At 38.8% G+C, this 18,621-nt stretch overlaps 1 long non-coding RNA gene and 1 other non-coding gene across 2 annotated transcripts; one reads left to right on the forward strand and one right to left on the reverse strand.

The window, feature by feature from the left end:
• Positions 1-6,997: 6,997 nt before the first annotated feature.
• Positions 6,998-8,224, forward strand: LOC125609622. Its single transcript, XR_007339789.1, has 2 exons — positions 6,998-7,889; positions 7,989-8,224. It is a non-coding gene; the product is annotated as an uncharacterized LOC125609622 (long non-coding RNA).
• A 4,044-nt stretch (positions 8,225-12,268) lies between these two features.
• LOC125609662 lies at positions 12,269-12,376 on the reverse strand. The gene has a single exon (XR_007339814.1). It is a non-coding gene; the product is annotated as a small nucleolar RNA R71 (small nucleolar RNA).
• Positions 12,377-18,621: the final 6,245 nt, after the last annotated feature.

The raw sequence follows: 18,621 nt of genomic DNA on the forward strand, positions 1-18,621 counted from the left end.
GTTTTATAGATATTAAAAATGTTTAATAAATATATAAATGATTTCCTAATGCAAAAAATAGATTTTATATACAAAAACGTTTTCATATTATATATACATAATTATCTATTAGATTTTTAAAACCACAAAATTAATAAAAACTTAAAAAAAAATTCCAAATCAAGTGAATACCATAATCAAACTCGATTTTACACAATCCTACCATTCACCCTAACAAAAATCTATAAATATCATTCCAAAATCATCAAATCTACTTAAAAACCATACAAATCTAACCTAAGAGAGTGGGATAGGGTTCATACATGAGGATTAGGGTGGAATCGTCGGAAATCGCGAGGGAGAAGAGAGAGTGCGCCGGAAATCGCAAGGGATAAACAAGATGCTCCATAACATCAAAAAATGAGGGAGGAAATATCTTCTCAAGGTTGCACTGAATTACGGCTATGTTAGTCTTCAAATTTTCAATACCTTCAAGAGTCACTGATCTCGTGCATAAATCGCGGAAGAAACCACTTATCCCTGCAATTGCTTCATGAACATTTCGTGGTAATAGTTCCTTGAAGGCAAACGGAAGGAGGCGCTGCATCATTACATGGCAATCGTGGCTTTTCAAGCTAGTAAACTGTCCTTCCTTTCTGTCGATACAGTTACGCAAATTAGATGCGTAACCGTCTGGAAATTCCACATCGTTTGAAATCCAATCAAAGAACGCATCTTTTCAAAACATCATTTTTTTGCCGTATTTCGTTTCTTATACAATTGTAATGCATTCCATTGAGGATTCTTTTTATAGATGATCATAAATCATGAAATAACAAAATTTCAAAAATAATTATAAGTATTCCCTTTAACGTTTATTAAAGTGTATAAGTGTTTCTCTTATGTTGTGTGGTTTTCTTTCATGCAATCGTAAAAGTGTTTGTTATTGCGTAAAACACCAAAGTTTGACTTCATAATCTGGTTAAGACACTTAATGAAGGTTATATAAGTGTAATTCAATCTGCAACACGTTATTTTCGGTTAAAAACCCCTAGTTCCTCGGAATTTTCTCGGAATATTCCGAGGGATTTCCGAGGAAATAATGGAATTTCCGAGGAAACCCTTATCTTCCTCGCAATTCCGTCGGAATATTCCGAGGAAATTCCGAGGAAAAATACTCTATAATCAAATCCCTTAATCGACAAGGTCTATTCCGAGGAAAACCTATCTTCCCTTGGAATTTCCTCGGTATTTCTATTAAAAAAAAAAAAAAGTCGACGCTAGTCTGTTTCCGAGTCATCATCACCAGATGAAGCTGAATCTGGATCTTGGTGAAACTCTCCAATCACTGGTTCATCCTCTACGTGAACGGCGGCTTCCTCTCCGAAGTCAAGTTAAATCCAGTACAAGGCCAACTCCAGCTAAATCTTCTGCTGCACTTAAGTTGCCGGATGTGCTTGGTTGTAGTGGGTCTTCCAGCTCAGAACTTCCCTGAACTTGGCCTCTCGGGTTGAGTCTTGTAACAGTAACCCATGGATCATCTCTGTTCCTTAGCCGTGGGTACTTGATATAACAAACCTGTAACATTTAAAAAATTATTAGTAAAATTATAAATTAATACACATGATGATGAATCCTTCTGAATAATTAACACTTAATTACCTGATCGGCCTGAGAAGCAAGAATGAAATGATCATAATATTGCAGCTTTCGCCTCGAATTTACTGATGTAACACCAAATGCATCTGTTCTCACACCTCGATCTGGAGTGTTGTCGTGCCAATCACAATAGAAAACAGTACAGCGCAATCCAACCATGCCCAAATACTTGATTTCCAAAATCTCATGTATGTGTCCGTAGTATACATCATCTCCTGATGCAGAACAAACGCCAGCATCATAAGTCGTACTCGAACGTCTCCTCTTCTGAGTTGTGAATGCATATCCTCGAGTACAAAATCTCGGATATGACTTCACAACAAAGTTTGGTCCAACGACCATCTCGCGTATCCAATTGTCAAATGTTTCACCTCTGGCCAAACCAGCAGACACCTATTAATAGCACATATATATGTTATATCAATAAATGTGAATTAGTATAAATATGTGATAAATGATATTTTAATTTGTTTAAAGCACTCACATAAGTAAACATCCATCCAGCAAATTCTCTCTGCTTCATTTCTTCTAGTTCATCCTCTGTGGCGTATCTATATTCGAACCGCTTTTCTGCCATGAAAATCCTGTACATATGATGACAATAATGTAATTAATTAAGATTTAAATTTCAACTTGTTAAAATAAAAATTTGTAAGCTAATTTATTTACCTCTCATATTGAAGAACATCTTCGCAGTTGGTGAGCAAATATGTTTGCAAATGACTGTGCTCCTGCTCAGTAAGTCGACGGTCCTTTGGTTTTCCGCTAAGTCATCCAATGTATGTGAAAATGTCTGGAACCGTAACATGATATGTTGCCCGTTCGCCTCTATCATCATGCCGAGCAGGTCTTCTGTTTTTGGTCTGAACTTCTGCTGGAAAGTAGTACTCGGCAAAGTTTGAAGTTTCTTCATTGATCATCTGTGCGACTATAGAACCTTCCACCCTACTTAAATTTTTCACCATCTTCTTCAAATGGAACATATACCGCTCATACAGATACATCCATCTATACTGTACAGGACCACCAAGTTCCAATTCTCTTACCAGGTGAATAACAAGATGCTCCATAACATCAAAAAATGAGGGAGGAAATATCTTCTCAAGGTTGCACTGAATCACGGCTATGTTAGTCTTCAAATTTTCAATACCTTCAAGAGTCACTGATCTCGTGCATAAATCGCGGAAGAAACCACTTATCCCTGCAATTGCTTCATGAACATTTCGTGGTAATAGTTCCTTGAAGGCAAACGGAAGGAGGCGCTGCATCATTACATGGCAATCGTGGCTTTTCAAGCCAGTAAACTTTCCTTCCTTTCTGTCGATACAGTTACGCAAATTAGATGCGTAACTGTCTGGAAATTCCACATCGTTTGAAATCCAATCAAAGAACGCATCTTTTCCCGCTGCATCAAGTCGGTATATGGGAAAATGAGCCCTACCATTCTCATCAACATGAAGTTCTGAACGAGCACATATATCGACTAAATCCAGTCTTGAGTTCAAATTATCCTTTGTTTTACCTTGAACATTAAGGATCGTGTTCATGAGATTGTCAAAAAAGTTCTTCTCAATATGCATGACATCTAAATTATGCCTTAGTAGATGATCCTCCCAGTATGGCAGATCCCAGAAAATACTTTTTTTGTGCCAGTTATGTAGGTCTCCAACACCATCTACCAGAAAACGCTCATGTCCACCGACGTCTGGTGTCCTTTCTGCCCCAAAATCTCTAAGTTGTGTCTTCAAATCTTTCCCACAAATTTCCGGAGGTGGACTGTCAAACACCCTCTTGTTCTTCGTAAACAAATTCCTACTTCTACGATATGGATGATCTGGTGGTAGGAATCTCCTGTGACAGTCAAACCAACACGTTTTCCTTTCGTGTTTTAGTTGGAGAGCATAAGTGTTATCTTGACAATATGGACATGATAGCCTTCCATGCGTTGTCCATCCAGATAACATGCCATATGCTGGAAAATTACTTATTGTCCACATTAGTACTGCCCGCATTTGAAAGTTTTCTTTACACGAAACATCGTATGTTTCAGCACCTTGAGCCCATAGTTGTTGCAACTCATATATTAGTGGCTGAAGAAACACATCAAGTGATCTCTTAGGATGCTCTGGTCCGGGAACGAGAATCGAGAGAAACAAAAACTCTCGTCGCAAGCACAAGTTTGGGGGTAGGTTGTCTGGTGTAAGAATGACTGGCCGTAGATAATATTGTCTTCCACTCTTGCCAAACGTGCTGAAACCATCAGTACATAATCCAAGGTAGACATTTCTTCTCTCATACGCAAAGTCGGGATACTTTGATTGGAAATGCTTCCACGCTTTTGCATCTGAAGGATGTCTGATCTCACCATTTGTTGAGTGCTCCGCATGCCATCTCATTGGTTGCGCTGTGTGTTCAGACAGATACAACCTCTGCAACATTTCCGTCAAAGGCAAATACCACATCCTTTTATATGGCACTGGAACTCTTCCACTCGTATCTTTATAACGAGGCTTCCCACAAAATTTGCATGTAACCCGCTGTTCATCCGCCCTCCAATAAATCATGCAGTTGTCGCTGCATACATCTATTACCTGATACGATAAACCAAGACCAGCTACGAGTTTCTGAACCTCGTAGTATGAACCAGGAGTTACATTATCCTCGGGTAGAATACATTTTACAAAATCAGCAATCGCATCCACACAGTCTTCAGCCAAATTATAATCTGTTTTAATGCCCATCAATCTTGTAGAAGATGATAAAGCTGAATGACCATCTCTGCAACCTTCGTACAATGGTTGCTTTCCAGCATCCAACATATCATAAAATCTCCTAGCTTCTGCATTGGGTAAATCTTCCCCTCTAAAATGATCATTTACTATCTGCTCAGTACCTACACCATAATCTACATCCGTTCTAATTGGTTCTTCTAATCTAACCGCTGGCTGAGGTTCGCTAGTACTACCATGTTCATAATCCGTTTCCCCGTGATGATACCAAATTTTGTAACTTCGTGTAAACCAACTCAAATATAGATGAGTCCAAACATCCCACTCTTTAATAACCTTTCTATTTTTACAATTAGAGCAAGGACATCTTAACATACATGTTTTTGCTTCCGGTTGTCGGTGAACTAACCCCATGAATTCGGTTATACCTCGTTGGTATTCTTCCGTAAGCAATCTCGTGTTCGGATCCAAATGAGGTCGATCGATCCAAGAACGAAAATAATTTGAAGAAGACATGTTTTTTATGAATCAAATTCGTGTGTAAAGAGAGTAAGAGGGAGGATGAAGATATGGAGTGAATGAAGAGGAAGAGGGGTGCTTGTATTTATAGTTGAAATCCTGCCGACAGACCGAGGAAATTCCGACGGAATTCCGATGCCAACGTCTAGTTCGTCGGAATTTCCTCGAAATTTTTAAAATCCCTCAACGGCTCTCCAACGGCTCTCTAATGGCTATAATATATCCTCGGAATTCATCGGTTTTTTCCGAGGAATACAATTTTCCTCGGTATTCCATAAGAATATTCCAACGGATTGATATTTCCTCGGAATTTCGTCGGTATATTCCGAAGAAATTCCGAGGAAACCAAATTTTTTGTTTCCTCGGAATATCCTCGGAAATTCCTCGGGATATTCCGAGGATTTCATTTTTCGTCGAAATGTCCGTCAGAATACCGCTGTTTTCTTGTAGTGTAAAAACCAAAAAATCTATAGGCATAGAAAAAATATTCGAGAAAGAAGCTAATCTTTGGTGAAGAAAAATGTCCTTTTCTAATTACAAATAGCAACCAAAATTGAGGTGTTAACATAAATATCAAAAATTGGGCAAGTGATAGCGTCCAAATTGCATCATCCAGAACAACTGTGCAGTTTTAATAGTAACAAAAACATATAGATATATAGATATGTAAAGATTTTTGTTACTTTAATTACGATCAGCTTGTAAATATTCGGAGCCATATTCATTTTTCTGTTGGTTTAGGTATTTGAAATTTCAAAAACCAATAAAATAGGATATCAAAGCGAGAAGTAGTTAATAGCGCATTTATTTATATAAATGTCTATTTTTATCTTTTAATTTCAACCACTGAATTAAACATGATCTAATTTGATAGGTAGGACTCATCTACAAATTTTAGTTATCTTATCCTTCTCGCGTTAACCAGCGTCATTTGAAGCTAGAGAATCAATTTATTAGTCAATAAAATTCAAGATGAAAAAAAGTATTAAAATAGTAGAAATATATTTTAAATATTTAAATTGTTCACAACTAAAAATAATATAAACTTTCATTATCTTATTATTTTATACTATTTTATACTATTTTATACTATTTCATTTACAAATTATATATTTATTTTACAATTAAAATCATAACATAACCAAATAAGAAGATGAAACTATAGCACAAATATATAATCTAAACCAAAAACCTCCACAATCACAGAGAAGCAAAAATGCCATAGTAATACAATAAAGGCCTGGAACTGAAAGTCAAGAACGAAGACTAACTTACCTCACCTTACCATAGATTGTCTTGACTAGAACAAGCAGATATCATAAAAAGGGTAGAAAGATAAATTTGAGACATGGGATCAATCACCAATGCAAAAAACCAAGAAAACAGATTATAGGAAGAATAACACCTGAAGGCCAAGGTCACCACGAAGGAGGAAGACATGTGCCTAAAGCACCGGAAGCACAACCACCAGCTAAAAGGTAAGAAGCACCGTATAAACTAAATAACCACAGAGAAGCACTAGTAGAAATATTGGCTATAGCTACGACATAGCTACGAAATTTTCGTAGCAAATTCTAAAAAGCTATGAAAAAGCTACGTAATCAAAAACGCAGCTTTTCGTGTGTAAATCGTAGCAAAAAAAGCTACGAAATTGCTACGGAAAAAACGTAGCAAGATATAGCTATGATTTTGCTACGAAGATTTCGTGGCAAAATAGATACGAAACAAACCGTAGCAAAAATCGTGACTAACTACAAAAAAATATCTTTTAGCTACGATTTTTGCCACTAAAAAATTCATAGCTATTTAAAACCCTATACCCTAAACATGTTTTTAACCCCATAAACTCTAAAAGTAAATCTTAAATTCTAATCCTCATATTATATCTCAAAATCGTAAACCTAAACTCAAATTTAATTACTTTAAAAATCTAATATCAATTTTTAAATCAAAACTCAAAACTCTAAACTCTATATATTACTCTATATTCCAAATCATGAATCTAAACACTAAATATACTTTTTCAAAGTTAAACAACAAATCTAAAACTAAAACTCAAAAGTTAATCTTTTTAAAAAAAAAATTAATTCCAAAATTTAAATCTAAACTTCAAACACTACACTCCAAACCTTACACTCTAACCCTAAACCTTATACCCCAAATCATAAAACCCAAATACTAATTTTAACATTTCAAATTTAAACATCAAAACTTAAACATAAACTACTAATCTAAAATTTTCAAATTCTAAATTACAAATCGTTGAATCATACTTGTATAGTTAAAATAGTTTAATCTTACCATTTACATTTAATAACTTTAACATTTACTATGAACCATAATTTTAAATTTTAATTCTAAGCTCTATCTATCTAAACTGTAAACTCCATTCACTAAACTATAAACACTAATCATGAAAATAACTATTAACCATTATATTTTTATTTTTAACTAAATATAAAATATAAAACCAAAACTTTATATTCCAAGTCTTGTTAAATATGGCGATGGCTAAAGTTTTTTGGATTAACATATTAATGTACTGCCTTATTCAAAACCAGACAATTTAATAATATAAATTTCTTTAACTTATCTTATCCTCTAACTTTCTTCTCATTGGTCCAAATGTTATGGCAAGGATCATCATCTCAACGATTGATAATTTAAATCAATGGCCACACTTCACTATTGCTTTCATTTTCTTTTCTTCTCTTTTCGTTTCAGATCTGAGACATATTCATTATCCCAAGTCCCAACCATCTCTCTTTGTGCACATCTTCTGTTCTTCTTTTCTCTACGCCATTACAATGTCTTCATCTCTTTCTTCTATTCGTCTCCTCCTCTGCCTCTCTCATCCGTGAAGTCACCAAGAATCGTGAGGCCTCATCTCCTCCTCTATCTCTATCCTCCATGAAGTCACCGTGACGCCTCTTTCCTCCATGACATCTCTTTTTCATGACGCCTCTTTTCTTCCTCTGTCGCTCTCCGTGAAGTCTCCGCCCCGTAAGCTTCCTCTCATTTGTATCGTCTTTCTTCATATGGTCAAAGTTGGATTTTGAATCTGATTTTGTTAGTGGGCCCTTAATAGAATGTTTCGTGCAGGAGAATCTGGGAAAGCTTAGAGAAGACAGAAAAAAGTGGCGTCGGAAAAGACCGAGGAGAAGACGACAGGAGCTACGCCGGATATGGTCGAGGAGCTGGCCGGAGAGAAGAGAAACGAAGAGGATTGGACGGACATTAGGTTTAATTTGGCTTTAGCCTTTTTGGTTTAGTTTCTTAAACCACTTTAATTTGTAAATGTAAATCGATTTAATTTGATTATCAATTCTCGTTTAATATTTTTACACTAGATTTTCACCCGCACAACCGTGCAGCTATATATTTTAACATTTATATATATAGATATTTGTTTTACATACTATGTATTTTTAATGTTACTCACATTTTAAAATGTTTGTATAATTATGCCAAATATAATAATTTTATAATTTTCATGCTGTAAATTAAAATCATCACATATCTATGTTGCTTATTATATATTTATCCTATTGAATTAGCGTTTGATTACTAAACTAAATTTTTTAATGCATGAAACAACATATATGAAAACAATTTTGTATTTAATTTATTATAATCATGATCCTTAATTCAAATCGCTAGATTTTTTTAGTAATTTTTAATGTTTATTAATTTTATATAACAAATTACTGTACATTAAAAAGTTTAAGATCAGTTAAATTTTTATATAGTTTACTACTATTAACCCGTTGTACCAACATATTATATTTTTAGCATAAATATTTTATATTTATGAAAATAAAATATGTTAACTTATCAATTTAAAATAATTTTATCATATTTTGTTCAATATAACGTTTGTATTTTAAAATGATAGATATTATTATAAAATTAAAAAAATAGGATATAATTTTATTCTTTTAGTAACATTTAATTACTAATTACAAAATTAGTTGAAAATATTTATATTCAATTTATGACAATTAAGATCTTATTATAATCTTTTTAGGAGATTTGTTAGAATTTTAATTTTTTTTTAAAAATAAAAGATATAAAAGATATTATGATTAAAGTAGTTAAAAATATTATATATATTAGCATTAGTGATATACATTTAATAGAAAATTTAAATGATGGTCTAACTAAAAATATCACTCATCAAAAAATCATGATTTTTATTTTATTAGAAAACAAATTTGAAAAAATTAAAACAGAAATAAATATTTATTTCTAACAAAATCTTTAAAAATTATTAGTAAATGTATTTTTTAAATTAATTAATTTTATTTTATTTAAATTTTCGTTTATAAACCAAAACTATATTCAAATTTAATTTCTAAATATATTTTATGATAATTTAAATTAAACTAACTAATTTTTGAAAGTAAATTTTAAAAGATTCTAAGAAGATTTTAAAAAGATTTTGTCAGAACATTTAAATATATTCATTTGTATTTCAAATAAAAAGATAAAAATATTAAAAGATATAATAATGAACTTATGTAAAATATGATATTTTGTAGGAATGGTCCAAACTAAAAAAATCACACATGAAAAGAAGTCATGACTTCTGTTTTAATATATAAGATTTACAAAAATTATTATTATTTTTTCTTCTAATTTGATTTATTTTTTTAATATATTTTTTTAGAAAGCCACAGTTTTAGCTACAGTCTGTTTCGTAGCAAAAACAGATACGTAATATTTCGTGGCAAAACATGGCTTATTTGCTACGAATTCATCGTCTCAAAGGCGTAGCATTTTGCTTCGACTTTTGCTACGATTTTTTTCTGCTACGATCGTATAGCTACCATTTTATTTTCGTAGCATTTTCGTAGCAAGAACTCATATAGCTACGAAATGTGTCCCATAGCTACGAAAATGCACCGTGGCTATGACCGTTTTTTTACTAGTGAAGGTGCCCATGCCAGCGAAGAACCACAAAGCTCTGCCCACCTATACCAAGGAAAGCAGGGGAAGAAGAGAAACAACTTGAGAGGGAGGGAGAATAGAAGCAAACCATCGAGAAATCAGAGCCAAACCTTGAGACCAGAAACAACTTTCTAAGCCAACAAAGCATACACAGAGAAAACACTATCCAAAATAGGAGTAGCAAACATGGTGAAAAAGAGAGCCATCAGAGACGCGTGCAGGGATGCAAGCTACAACGAGATGAGAAAACAGAGAGGGGAGGGGAAATAAAACAAAACAAGCAAACCATGGAGCCGTCCTTGAGCTATGAAAGAGAGCATAGAAGTCAGATCACCAAAAACCAGATCTTTAAAACCAAGACGAGTAAGGACTAACGACGACAAGAGAACGACGAGGAAGACAACATCAAAGACGACTAACTCTAACCCAAAAAAAAGAGAAGGAGTCCTTAACGTTAGTCAAAATCTAAAGAAGAAGAGGAGCAGCCAATATTGACCGGAACAGTCTCCAACGCTGTGAGAAACGCACAACTGGGAACTAATATATGGTGTTTTTAATACCATTATATGTGTTCTTTGAGTTAATTCTCAGTCTTAATTCGTGCTTATTTGATATCATTCCAGGTTTGGAGCAGGTGAAAGAGTGAAGATGAGAGTGCCATGAAGGAAGATGCCATTTTGGAATATCTAATGCAGAACAGCCAGTCAGATCAATCCGAAGGTTGTTCCCAAAGAGAGCAAGCGACTGACTATTCCCGACTATTAAGGAAACATCCAAGATTTCAAGGGTTTGCCCTAGATTTTCTCTCCTTTCTCTTTACCACTGGCGCCTCCATATAAAAAGCATATGCTATCATTTCTATTTTTGTACGCCAGTTTTACAAGAGACCTAGAACGGTTTTTGGATTGAGCAACTTGTAAGGGAGAAGGCTTCATCTCTCATTTTTACGAGAAGATCATCCTGAACCCTTGTCTTTCTACTTTATTTTATAAGTAGTATTATTCAAAAATCATGTCTGTGTCATCTTGCTCTATGATTGAGTAGTCGGCTAAGCTTGCTTAGGGTTTTAGGGTGTCAATCGCATGAGCTAAATGCAAATAAGTGATTTTAATTGTTCTTCATTCATATTGTTCTTACTACTTGCATTGAATTGATCACTTAATGTTTGATCTCTAGTTTAATCACCTAGCTAACCGCTTAGGATAAATTGACATATATTGAATGAGCTTCATATCCCTAATCAGCGAGAGTAGATATTAGGGTATTAAGTGAACTAAACGGACCTGATCTCTAAGGCTTGCTATCGCGTCTTGTTCCAAGTGAGAGCTTAGGACTTAAGACCGATCAGCAAAGGGAACTAGTCCACGATAGTGGATTGTTCTAACTGAGTGATCCAAGTTCTAGACTGCACCTCATTGCACTTGAATAGTTGTTTGGTTCCGCATTGCCACCCGATAAACAACCCTAAGCCGGCTTTCATTTAAATCGAATTTGAATCTCTAAGTATTCTAGTTACTTGCGTCACAATTTATTTTAAAACCCCACTTGTTTCCCAGCTTAATATTGAATCATAAGAGTAAAGAGTAAACTGGTCCTCTCGATTGAATCTCAAATATTACAATTACCAATGTTAACTTGACAGTAGCAAGGATTCATTTTTAGTGTAACAAGTTTTGGCGCCGTTGCGACGGGGACCAGGCTTTTACCTTTATTTTTTGGTTTAATATTTAGTCTGAGATATCTAACTTGCTTTTAATTCTTTGCTGGCACAGATAATCCAAGTGCATGACCAGTAGACATACTCGGAGCAACGCACAAGGACCACTACATCAACTGACCAACGACAAACTCGCAAGATTAGAAAGACAGAACCGTCAACAGCCGAGAACAACCGACACCAACATGGTTGATCACGGCAATCATGATGACCTCACTGCTGCATTGGCAATCATTCAACAACAAATGCAGACTCAGCAACAACAGATGTTGCAGATGCAGCAGACCATCCAAAATCAGCAACAAGTTGCTCAAGAAGCAGCTGAGAACGCCGCGCAAGAAGAGCGTGGTGCTTCTATTGGGGAGCAGAACCTTCCGTAGAACTTCGCTACTAACCGCTCCCCCATCAACCCTCCTTCTTGCACCCGGCAAGACGATGAGATCAAACCTGCACTGATAAGTCTGGTACAGAAGAGCACGTTCAGTGGTCTCACTACTGACATCCCAATGGACCACATCGAAGCCTTTGAGAGAATCTACAATTTCTCTCGCTCTAACGGAGTGCCACCAGACTATGTCAAATGCATGATGTTCCCATTCTCTCTTGAAGGGAAAGCTTCTCGCTGGCTCCAATCTCTACCGACCGGTTCTCTTACCTCATGGGACCAGGTCCGATCAGCGTTCCTGAGCCACTTCTACACGAAGTCTATAACCGCGGCTTTACGGCACATGATCTCCAATTTCAAGCAAAAGTCCGATGAACCTTTTCATGAAGCTTGGGAGAGGTACAAGGAGTACCAGAGAGAGTGCCCACACCATGGGTTTGATGATGACTATATATTGGAGGTGTTCTATGATGGAGTGAGCTATGAGTTTTGAAACACCCTTGATTCTTCGAGTAATGGAGATTTCATGACTCAAACCACACCTGGTGCGTTCGAGCTGATTGAGAACATGGCTTCAAGTCCACTAAACAAGAACAAGGAGCATGACCGCTCGAAGAGTGTGAACATCATAGATGATCTCGCTGCAAAGGTGGACCAACTGCTTAAGGGAAACCAAAGCCAAGTGTTCATAATGGAAGAAGCAGCTCCTAAGAAGAGTGTCGGTGGCCTGGTGTCTGATGCTGAAATATCAGGAGACGATCAGCAAGAGGTGAGCTACGTGAATGTGCAAGGATGGCAGCTCAAAAACTACCACCCAAACCCTAACGTGAGGAACAACCCACAGCTTTTCTGGCCTAAGCAAGACAAACCAGCTGATCCTGCACAGAGTAACCAAGGTCAGTATGTCGGGTATCAAAAGAACTACCAACCCCGGACCTATGTTCTAAGCCAACCGCAGAACAATCCACCGCAGATGCAGAAACACCAGAACACTCAGCCAGCTACCTCCGCTCCTGTCGCTGTTCTGCAAGATGAGACAAAAGATATGTTGCAGCAGCTGCTCCAAAGACAACAGCTCCGAGGGAAGGCTCTAAACCAGGTTACTACCGAGATCAATACCAGAATGAACCATATGTTCAGCGATTTGAGCACCAAATACGACAATGTCGCGGGTCATATGAGACATATGGACATTCAGATTGCTCAGATTGCTGAGAGCGTCAAGAGGCAACAAGGTACTCTACCTGGGAAAACCAACAAAAACCTTAAGGAGTGCAATGCGGCTAAGTTGAGAAGTGGAAAGCAATTGTCTGAGCCGGTAAAGAAGAGGTTCACTGCAGCTCAGAAGGGGAAGCAGAAAGAGTCGGAACAACCACCAGCTGATGCCCCAGCAGCTAAGAAGGAGATGGTACCAACAGTTGGAACCAATTTGCCAGGACCAGAACAACCAGCTGAGGCTGTCAACCCGATCCCAGAGCCTGTTCATGCTCGCGAATACACTCCTAAAGTCCCTTACCCTGTTCCAGCAAAGGCTACTCGTAAGGACCGAGAGGAGATGAAGTGCAGAAAGATGCTGGAGGACCTAACCGTTCGACTCCCTTTGATGGATGCGATCCAGATGATGCCCTCCATGCACAGCTTTGTGAAGGGATTGATCTCAGGAAAAATATCAGAGGAGAGCGAATTCATGACTGTCTCTAAGGAGTGCAGCGCGGTGCTTCAGAACATGTAGATAAAGAAGCGAGGAGACCCTGACAAGTTCGTCCTCTCTGTCCAGATTGGGAAGACAATTTTCTCATGCTCCTTGGTTGATCTGGGATCCAGCGTACATCTCATGCCCTAATCTGTAGCACGACGTCTGGGATACACGCATTTCAAACCAACTAGGATGTCCTTGGTGTTCGCGGATAGATCAGTTAAGTCCCCGTTTGGTATTCTAGAGGATCTCCAAGTAAAAATCGGGAACACCTCTGTTCCAGCAGACTTTGTAGTTCTAGAGCTAGAAGAGGAATCCAAAGATCCTCTCATCTTAGGAAGACCGTTCCTATGTACTGTTGGAGCCATAATTGATGTGCGGCAAGGGAAGATTGATCTCCATCTGGGGGACATAGTCATGCAGTTCGAGATGGATGAACTGCTGAAGAAGCAGATGCTGGATGGACAGACCTTCGAGGTGAATAAAGGGATTGATCCGCTGAAACCTCGCGAAGGGATGATCGAGGAGATTCTTACAGAAGATACACTCGAGCTTGCACTAGTAAGAGCTGAGGCCGAGCAGAGTGTCGAGAACATTGACGCAAATGGGTATGCTAAGATGCTTGACTCCGCAAGGAGTATGGGAAGAATGGTGGCGAGTCTACGTCTGGGGTAAGAGAGTAACAAGGACGAGGACACTCCAACTGGAGCGACCCCTTTACCGAACTCGCCTGTTCCGCCGAACCAACCTGATGATCCCTGGAGCGAGTTGAAGGCTCCCAAGGTTGAGCTAAAACCCCTTCCAAAGGGGCTCAGGTACGCTTTCTTAGGTCCCAAATTCCACTTACCCTGTCATTGTGAACGCTGAACTCCATAATATGGAAACTGCATTGCTTTTGTGTGAGCTTAGGAAGTATCATAAGGCATTAGGATATTCACTAGCTGACATACCTGGCATCTCACCTGATTTATGCATGCATAGAATACACCTAGAAGATGAATCAATGACTTCTGTTTAACATCAGAGGAGGTTAAACCCGAATCTAAAAGATGTTGTTAAGAAAGAGATAATGAAACTTCTTGAAGCGGGTGTGATCTATGCTAAATCTGATAGTAAGTGGGTTAGCCCTGTTCATGTAGTACCTAAGAAAGGTGGGATCACTGTTATCACAAATGAAAAGAATGAATTGATCCGTACTATAACAGTGACAGGACATCGCATGTGCATTGATTTCAGAAAATTAAATGCAGCCACTAGAAAGGATCACTTTCCACTTCTTTTCATTGATCAAATACTTGAGAGATTGGCTAACCACCTATATTACTGCTTTTTAGATGGTTATTCAGGTTTCTTTCAGATCCCTATCCATCTAAATGATCAGGAGAAGATGATGTTCACATGCCCATACGGAACGTACGCATACAGGAGAATGCCATTCCGCCTGTGCAATGCGCCAGCAACATTTCAGCTCTGCATGATGTCGATCTTTACTGACCTGATTGAAGACATTATGGAGGTTTTCATGGACGATTTCAATGTCTATGGAAGCTCCTTTAGTGTTTGTTTGTCAAACTTGTGTAGGGTACTCAAAAGGTGTGAGGAGAAACATCTGGTGCTCAATTGGGAGAAGTGCCACTTCATGGTCAGAGATGGGATTGTTCTAGGGCATAAGATCTCCGAGAAAGGCATTGAGGTGGATAAAGCAAAGATCGAGGTGATGATGAGCTTGCAACCACCAACAACTGTGAAAGCTATCAGAAGCTTCTTGGATCATGCAAGGTTTTACAGGAGGTTCATCCAGGATTTCTCAAAAATATGCTCTGCATGGAGATCAAGTTTGATTTCGACAGCGAGTGCTTAGCTGCATTCCATACGATCAAAGGAGCTCTAGTCAGCGCACCTGTTGTACAACCGCCAGACTGGGATCTCCCTTTTGAGATCATGACTGATGCTAGCGACTTTGTAGTTGGAGCAGTCCTTGGGCAGCGCAAGGATAAGAAACTTCATGTGATCTAATACGCAAGCAAAACCATGGATGAAGCTCAATGCAAATACGCTACGACTGAGAAGGAACTCCTGGCTATTGTTTTTGCATTCGAGAAGTTCAGATCCTACCTGGTGGGATCGAAGGTGATTGTGCACACAGACCATGCTGCTCTTAAGTACTTACTCACAAAGAAAGATGCAAAACCGAGGTTGTTGAGGTGGATTCTTCTTCTCCAAGAATTTGATCTCGAGATAAAAGACAAAAAGGGAGTCGAGAATGGGGTTGCAGACCACTTGTCCAGAATGAAGATTGAAGATGACACAACTCTTGATGAAGAACACACAGTCGAAAACGTCAACGCGATTGGTCTGCGCTTCGCGGAACAACCCCTGAGCATAACGTCCGATTGTTCTCGCGTACCAGAACAACCAGTAGCCGCGATCCAAAAGCAGTACTCTCACCTCTCCTGGTTTTCTGAGATTGCGAACTTCCTAGCTGCTGAAAAGGAACCACTTAAGTTCAGTGGAAACGAGAAGAGAAAATTCTTAAGAGAAGCGAGGCAGTATGTTTGGGATGAAGGATGAACCGTACTTGTACAAACATTGCAAGGATGGCATATTCAGAAGGTGTGTTCCAGAAGCAGATATTCCAGGGATTCTACATCATTGCCATGGTTCCTCTTACGCAGGGTACTTCGCCACATTCAAAACGGTTTCCAAAATCCTCCAAACAGGTTTCTGGTGGCCAACTATGTTCAGAGATGCTCACGCCTACATAGCTCGATGCGATGCATTCCGGCGACTTGGGATCATCAGCTAAAGGAATGAGATGCCTCAGAATTACATTTTAGAAGTTGAGGTGTTCGACTGGTGTGAAGTCGATTTCATGGGACCATTTCCTCCGTCCTTCAAGAACGAGTACATCCTGGTCGCCGTTGACTATGTCTCCAAGTTGGTAGAAGCAGTGGCGAGTCCCACTAATGATGCAAAAGTGGTGACTAAGATGTTCAGCTCCATCATCTTTTCGATTTGAGGTGCCTAGAGTGGTCATTAGCGATGGCGGAACACACTTCATCAACAAGGCATTTCAGGACCTGTTGAAGAAGAATGGGGGTGAAACACAAGGTGGCTACCGCTTATCATCCCCAGACGAGTAGACAGGTTGAAGTTTCAAACAGGGAGGTCAAGAACATTCTCCAGAAAATTGTCAATACCTCGCGCAAGGACTGGTCGCTTAAGCTGGACGATGCTCTTTGGGCCTATAGAACAGCCTACAAAACGCCGCTAGGGATCACCCTCTATTACCTGGTCTACGGTAAGGCTTGTCATCTTCCTGTCGAGCTCGAATACAAGGCTGCATGGGCGGTCAAGTTACTGTATTTCGACATCAAGCCAGCAATTGATAGGCGCATGATCCAAGTCCATGAGCTGGAATAGATAAAACACCTCGCCTATGAGGGTTCCAAAATTTATAAGGAGAAGACCAAAGCCTACCATGACAAGCGAATCATTGCCAGACGTTTCGAACCAGACGATAAGGTCTTGCTCTTCAACTCCAGACTTAGGCTGTTCCCAGGCAAGCTGAAATCTAGATGGTCCAGACCCTTCACCATTAAGGAAGTCCGATGTTACGGAGCTGTTGTGTTGCTGGACAGAAAGCGATACGAGTTCGTTGTCAATGGTCAGCGCATCAAGCATTACCTTGCTGACTCCACTATCGCAGAAGGTGAAGAAATTCTCCTAAGCGATCCCCCATCAGCCTGATCGGCTGAGCCAAGTCAAGCTAATGACTTTAACTAAGCGCTTGGTGGGAGGCAACCCACTGGTGAGTGTATATATTGTTTTCTATAGTCTATTTTATTTCTTTTCAGATTTAGTTTGTAGGTCAAAAGCAAGAAAAACCGAACACTTCCGTCAGAACAGCCGAAAGACTGTTCTTCTAGTAGAACAACCCATCGCCTGTTCTAGGTAAGTGTTCCGGACCCAAAAATAAAAATAGAGAGAAATAATGTAGAGCGGTTAGGGTTTCACCTATTTAAGGCCCCATCCTTCCACTTTCCCCTTTCACTGAGCCGTACACTGCTCCCTCGCTTGCGTTTTTGAAGCCGTCACCAAAACCTAATTCTCACTCTTTTTAAGTGATTCTTGCTTGTAATCCAATTGGATTTTTGAGTTCTCTCTGTTTTTTGCAGTTCATTTGCTTCGATTATCACGGTAAGAGGTTCGGCAATCACCATACAATCGCGATTTCGGTTTGAAAAGCTCACCCTTCTAAACCGCTTGATAGTTCGATTCTTGTTAGAAATAGCTTGATCCGAAATTCCTTTTTGCTGTTAGGGTTGATTTTAGAAGTTGAACTTTTGTCTCTTAGCTCTAGAGAATCGCGGTTTCATTTCCCCTTTGTTTGAGCAAGTTCTGATTTAGACAAAATATTGCATCTTGATATACACTGCGCATATAAATTGTGATTGAGCAAATTTGAAATGGTCTGATTTGGCGAGTTGTTGCTCTGGTTTGTTGAAAGCGGGTTGCATAGAAGGAAAAAGGAATAGTTCCTAAAAGTGGATTAGTTTGATTCCTTTTCCTCTATGCAACCGACGATGGAACTAATGAAAAACTTTTGTTTGCCTTGCAGATGCCTCGACGCACCAAGCAATCGGCAAATAAAACAAGGAAGACGAACAACACGCCCCCACAGCGAGCACAACAACCAACCTCTCCGCCTCTTACCCATGGCCGCGAGAACAGGAGGACGAGCCAATCAATCTCGATGACCCTTGGCTCTTAGATTTCAATTTTCAAGGGTGGGACAAGGAGACAACTAGTCGGTACAACACTCTCCTCAAGGTCGAGCTACTACCTACCCGTTTTTGCCACGCGGACTCTCGTTGAGCTCGATATCAACGAAGATGTGTTCGAGACGCTGCAAGCGATGGGGATCGCTCCCCTTTGTTATGCTATGCACGAGCTCTACCCTGACCTTGTCTGCCAGGTGCTCGCC

The sequence above is a fragment of the Brassica napus genome, chromosome A5, assembly GCF_020379485.1.
Source record: "Brassica napus cultivar Da-Ae chromosome A5, Da-Ae, whole genome shotgun sequence".
Classification (NCBI taxonomy): Eukaryota; Viridiplantae; Streptophyta; class Magnoliopsida; order Brassicales; family Brassicaceae; genus Brassica; species Brassica napus.